Below are 6865 nucleotides of genomic sequence, written 5' to 3'. Positions count from 1 at the left end.
TAAGCTATCCTTTTGTTTTCGTAACCCTTTCTAATCAGAATTGGAAACAGTTTTTGGTGTGTGACCACCGCTTTAAATCATAATATGCTAGACAATGTTCATTTCCTATAATATTTTTTCAGTACAAGCAAATTGTTTACTATTTTTTAAGGGTTATTAGTAACAATGTGCAACCTAAATTTGCTCCCTAAACATCAATTGTGTTCGTTTACAGTAATCATGTAATATGTTTAGCAATTTGGTCCAGAGAAGTCAAAGATTATTCATAATTTTGACATTTAAAATATCCTGAAAATATTAAAAATATCCTGCCTTTTTTAAATGTCAAAGAAATAAGAAAACACTCTTAACTTGGTTCAGTGCCATTCTTCCTGTCTGACGATGACAGTTCTGTTATCAGTTGTCAAAAAAAGTGAGATATAAAGGTTAAAATTTCAAGAACGGTTGACAGACCCTTTTTGTTCTTATCTGCCATACATTAAAAAAAGTATCAAAAGAAGTAATGTTTATAATTAACGTAATAATGGAAAGCTTGGTAAATCAACCTCTTTTTTTTTAACCTCTTTTTTTTTTTACCTTTTCTACCCCTTTATGATTAGTTTGGGATTATGTTTATGATTTGTTTTTGTTGTAACAATACATTCCTCTTCTAAACAAAACTAGTAAAAATGAAATCATAACAAAAAAAAGCTAAATAAATCTACCATCTTAAGGGCATAAACTGGGCTATGTATATACTATTATTATTTTTTAGTTATTTATTTAGCCTTTTTTTTTTTTTTAGTTATTTCAGTTTCGTTTTTCCAGCTTAAATGTATTTATTTCAGTTAGTTGCCAAAGCAACATTTCTACATTTTTGTTATTTTTTTTTTGAAAGTTTATCATCATTTACAATTTATTTTATTTCAGCTTCATTTCAGTTAATGAGAGATTTTGATAGTTTAGGTTAACAATAACAACCCTGGACAAAGGTGTTGAACCCTGCTATATACAGTTGAGGTCAAAAGTTTACATAAACCTTGTAATTTTTTTTTTTCCCCAAAATTAGAGGAATCATACAAATTCATGTTATTTTTTTTATTTAGTACTGACCTGAATAAAATATTCCACAAAAGACTTTACATATAGTCCACAAGAGAACATAATAGTTGAAATTATAAAAATAACCCTGTTCAAAAGTTTACATGTGCTTGATTCTTAATACTGTGTTGTTACCTGAATGATCCACAGCTGTGTTTTTGGTTTTTACAGCATTTTTGTGTATTTGAACTCTTTCCAACAATGGCTGTATAATTTTGAGATCCATCTTTTCACACTGAGGACAACTGGTGCTCCAGAAGGAAAAACGATGCGTTAAGAGCCAGGGGTGTAAACTTTTGAACAGAATGAAGATGTGTGCATTTTCCTTATTTTGCCTAAATATCATATATTTTTTTCATTTAGTACTGCCCTTTAGAAGCTACAGAAGACACTTGCATGTTTCCCACAAGACAAAAAGAAGGTAAATTTACCCTGATCTTCAAATTCAAAAAGTTTTCACCCCCAGCTCTTAATGCATTGTGTTTCTTTCTGAAGCATCAATGCGCATTTCTGTAATAGTTGCATATGAGTCCCTCAGTTGTCCTTAGTGAGAAATGATAGATCTCAAAATCATATAGTCATTGTTGGAAAGGTTTTAAATACACACACACACAAAAAGAATAAGCTGTGGATCATTCAGGTAACAAAACAGTATTAAGAATCAAGTGTATGTAAACTTTTGAACGGAGTAATTTTTATAAATGTAACTATTATTTTCTCTTGTGGACTATATGTAAACGTCTTTTATGGGAAATATCGTATTCAGGTCAGTACTAAATAAAAAAACATGCATTTTTTATGATCCCTCTCATTTTGGTAAAATAATTAACATTCTGCAAGGTGTGTGTAAACTTTTGACCTCAGCTGTATCTGTTGATATGCTCTACTATAATGATAGTTGCAGTGTGTCTCAAACTGCTGTCGTTTTGTCATTCACAGCTTTTTTAAATGCAGGATTTGTGTAAACGTGAAAGATGTATCAGAACAGGTGTATCCTGTGAAAGACAGAAACATCTATAAGAAGTTTCATCTCTGAGCTGAAAAAAGCTAAAGCGGATGGCCAAGCGGCAATCACAGTTTCTAACTGAAAGGCGCTTCCCACATTGACCTATTTTTTTGTTGGCTGTGAAGAATGAGCGATGTAGAAAGAGAAGCTAATGAATAATAAATGGCGGATAGAGAAATGGATGAGGTTACGATTATGCAGCCAACTGTCTCTCATCTCCCCTCGTTCTCTCTCCATCTCGCCATCTTTTTTTAAAACTCTGAATTTCTTTTTTAAAAAGACAGAGTTTATAAATAACTAAAAAGTCACTGTTTTTGCAGCCTTGCTCTGACGTCCTGAAGCACATGAACCTGCTGTCGTCAGAGACGCGTCAGAAAAGTGCGTGTGAGAGAGAGAAAGACAGTGAGAGGGAGAAACCGGGACAGATTTGCTAGTTCTCGAAGATTTACTAAAATGTTTGTAGGTCACGCTGCTCGATTGATTTCATTTATTTACCTAGTGGCTGTCTTTATGACCTTATTAGTCTGCTAAACCAATCAGAAAGAGAGTTTGATAAAAGATAATGATTCATAATTGAGGCTTGACTAATTCTACAGCTTGGGGACACGTTTCCTCACATTATCTAATTTGTTTGGACACACTTTGAAAAGGCTTGTAAACGGAGCCATTTAATGATCTTTTACTGACAAAAGGTGGAAAAATGAAGTAAATTTTTTCTCTTTAATGTAATGCAAAACACATTTCCATAACTGAAAAATTACTACATTTCTAATACATTTCTAAATCGTGGTAATTTTTCTTGCACTGCCTTTAATCTGTGCTGTTTTAAATTAAATAATTGTAAATAGTTGAATTGTATTACAGTTCAAAAATTATATTTGGTATAATAAAAAATTCTTGTGAATATAATTTTTCTTTATTAAATTCAAGAGATTTTTTATTATACCAAATAGGGAGGAGTTAAGCTTAATTCACCCTTCACCAGGAGTTTGATTGACAGGCGATCTGACCAATCATAATGGTGAATCTGCCATTTTGTCTGCCAAACAAACCAGAAAGGAGAGTAGATTAATGTCGGTGATACAAACTCGTATTTCTGAGAAATGAAGTGCGATATTAACTTGCTATTCCGACTTTTTTTCTCAGAATTGCGTGATATAAACTTGCAGTTGCGAGTTATAAAGTCAGAATTACGATATAGTCACAATTCTAACTTTTTTTTTTCAAAATTGTGATATAAACCCACAATTACAAGAAATAAAGTCACAATTCTGACCTTTTCTCAGAATTGCGTGATTAAAAACACATTTTGAGGGGGAAAACGACTGATGTTCTCACAACTGCGAGTTTATATCTCTGTATACAATTATGACTTAACTCACAATTTGCGTGTAAAAAGTCACAATTGTGAAATATAAACTCACAATTCTGAGAAGAAGTCCGAATTTTGAGTTTGTATCTCGCAATTCAGAGTTTAGTACTCGTAATTGCAAGCTTATATCTCACAATTATGAGAAAAAAAGTCATTATGAAAAAACTGGTGGAAACAGGCTTCCATACAAAACTGTGAAGTGACGAAAGTAGAAAGCTGGGACTTTGTTTCATACTAAAACTAACCTGCTCTGCCTTGTCTGTCGGGGTGTTGTCAGTATCTCTTTGTTCCGCGATGTATTTTTCACTGTGTAAGAAAATTATGTTGTAAGAGAGAGTGAAAAAAATGCATTTCAAAAAGTCTTAATAATGGGCCTAATTTTCTTTTTGGGAAAAAAAAGAAAGATTTGAGGTGACCTGGAAATGTTTTTGTGAGCTTTGCCTAGGCCCTGTATGACGTGAGGGTTGTTTTGAGAGCTTCTTCTCTCTCTCCTTCTCGACTTTCGTCTTACCAATAGATTTAAAGAAATCACCCATAATCCTCTTCTAGTACTGGGACAAGGCTGCACTCTACACAGTGATTCTGTTACAGTAATCTCAGACGAAATTGGCTTAACTTCCTAGCAGACGTCCACCCAGCAGACAGGCAGCCGGTCAGACGCACAGTTTTGGTGGAGGGCAGGCAGAGGCTGTGATGTACAAAATGCCACCGATGCCCAGTAGGGTCAAAGGAAGTGCACTGGTGTAATGTCATTAGAATTCAAAGGGAGCAAGGCACGTTTTGACTCATTAGTGTTGCCAGATCTTACTAGAAAAACAGGCAAATAAGAGCTATCCAATAGAGTGTTTTCACAACGGGTCATCAGTTGGCCATATTTGGCGGCACTGGACGTAAACATTGCCACTGAACCAAATGAAACTCGCATATTTAGCTGATTATTGCTGTTCAAAATGGTCAATTATTGTCATGTTTTGGGCTGTACTAATTGGTTGGACCAGGAAAAACATTTGGAATACTATAGACTGCTAAAAGTTGTAACAAATCAAGGTGAAGAGTGCAAAAACTGTCTGAGGAACAAGAGGTGTTTGTGGTTGGCCAAACTGAATCAGGATTTCCAGGGGAAGAATCTTGACAATATTCACATTCGTCCTTATAGTTTCCAGTCAGGAAAGGTGAAAAACCAGCTAATGCCAGCCTAGGCTGGTTGGCTGGTCTTAGCTGGTTTAAGCTGGAAGTAGCTGGTTTAAGCTGGTCTCCCAGCCTGGTCAGGCTGGTTTTATCTGGTGGGTTCCCAGCCTGGCCAGGCTGGAAAAGTGGCCAAAACCCCTCTAAAACCAGCCTGCCTTCCAGCTATGACCAGCTAAAACCAGGCTGGTTGACCAGCTAAAACCAGCCAACCAGCCTAGGCTGGTTTTAGCTGTTTTTTTCACCAGGGTAGGCTAACAGCTTAATTAATCTTGCTTGTATTTACCTTTACCACCTATTAACTTTAGTTTGTCAAAATATTGCGCCCTTTCCTGCTTACTAAGTCCTTCCCTCTCTATGATTTAGCAGCTTCCACACATGTTTCCCCATTGTTTAGACAGCATAAATTAGCATTACGACATATTCAGTGATACATTAACTCTGAAATAGCTGTGCATCCGGGTAATTGACCAAACCGTAAGGTAAGTGCAAACTCTACATAATAAACTTAAATCCAAACGATTTTTCTTGGAAATAGGACCAAAATATTTCAACCTGCACCTGCCTATTTTAATAACTCAATAAACGATGAGTCAAGCCAAAACAATAAGCTTAAAAACGCATGTTAAGGTTTGCTTATAATGAGTGGACATGGCAACAATAGAAGAGCGCGTTCTGCGAAGCAGCCTTAAAACATAAACAAAACAGGGCTGCGGTTTAGTTAAAACCAGAGCCATATAAAAAGAGAGTTGCGACACTCCCATAGGCTTCCATAGGAACTGAGGAATGCGGAAGTAAAGCGTGTCATGGAGCTGTCAATAGTTCCAAACAACCAATAGCTCCTCCATTGAAGCCCATTCATTTCAGCGCTTCTCAAGCACAGTCGCAAGTATATTGAAGAAATTACTGCATTTCTTTACATTTTAACGCATCAGTTGACCTCTCGAAAAACTGGCCAATAGTGGTGTTTTATGAAGCGTGTTATAGTTAATGTTTATCGTTAAAAAATAAACAGTTAAACTGTAAATGCAGCTGGATAACGTGAGAAACACCGTAATAGCGACCATAACCAGATACTAGTTGTCATATTTTTATGTTTTTAGTCTTTCTGCAATCTTTCTCTCACTGTAGGAGGTTGAATGAGTTTCAGTAAAGACTGCATTCAAGAAACACAATAAAAATGTATGCTGAATGCAATTCGTTGCCTTGTGTTTTTTTAAACATTATTTTCATCTTTTCTATTATGTTAAATGCCATTTTTGCTTGCCTTTTATAATATTCACTTATGTTGTATATTTGAATATCATAAAACAAGAGTAATTTTTTTTATTTAACATTAAATCGTTAAATCGAAACATATAAAAAAGAGAGTGTTTGATCATGTCCAAATACACATTCAAATGTATTTTACCTTAAATATCAAACTAACTGTAATATAAATACTATATTAGAAAATGTTATCTTTTAAATGGTCAGGATCATTATTGCACATATTATTTAGTACAAAAAAAAGCCTCCTCAAATATTAACTAAATAGAACTGAACTATATATTACAATTATTTAATTGAATAAAAGTTACGTGTTTGGTCACATTTGACTGCCAAAAAGTATGAGAACATATTAATTATGTCTCTTTATCACTGCCCAGAATAAAATGCGATTGTAAAGCGTATTCAGAGAAGCTATCAATACACAATCAATGCACATTATGTGTTAATAATTACTCGAAATTGCTGCAAATATAGTAAAACTGCTGTCTATCCTATTTAACTCCATTCAAACACATTGACAGCGCGGAGCTGTTTGGAACTATTGAGAGCTCCATGAACCACGTGACCGTGCGGCGGCGAGATCAAAGCGTGTCGCAACTCTCTTTTTATATGGCTCTGGTTAAAACAAAGACTAGAATACCAAAAAGACATGTCACTCGTGTAGTTTTGAATGGGGAAAAATGCAACGGTCAATATGGCCGCGAAGCTCCGCCTTCTTAGTGAAAGAGCCAATCGTTGATTAGTAAAGTCAGCGCATCACTGCAGCTGCCGTTAGAAGTCCGGTTGCTATAGAAACAGTCGGCGCTCGAAGACGTGCGTTCAGTACTGCGCATGCGCACTGGCTCATCTAGCCGGAAAAATAAGCGTTTTTTAACGCTATTAAAGCACAAGGAACTATATTTATGAGGCAGTTCTTGTTGGATTTCTTTGGAGATTTTAAATATGAAATT

At 35.2% G+C, this 6865-nt stretch overlaps 1 protein-coding gene across 1 annotated transcript in view; it reads left to right on the top strand.

The window, feature by feature from the left end:
- Positions 1-473, top strand: part of klhdc4 (kelch domain containing 4) — a 13551-nt gene extending 13078 nt beyond the window's left edge. The window contains exon 12 of the mRNA XM_073831971.1: positions 1-473. This exon is cut by the window's left edge and continues 732 nt beyond it. The gene's annotated coding sequence lies outside the window, so the exon portion shown is untranslated.
- The last annotated feature ends 6392 nt before the right edge of the window (positions 474-6865 follow it).

The sequence above is a fragment of the Garra rufa genome, chromosome 25 (genome assembly GCF_049309525.1).
Source record: "Garra rufa chromosome 25, GarRuf1.0, whole genome shotgun sequence".
Lineage (NCBI taxonomy): Eukaryota > Metazoa > Chordata > Actinopteri > Cypriniformes > Cyprinidae > Garra > Garra rufa.
This window is presented reverse-complemented; position numbering and strand designations above follow the sequence as displayed.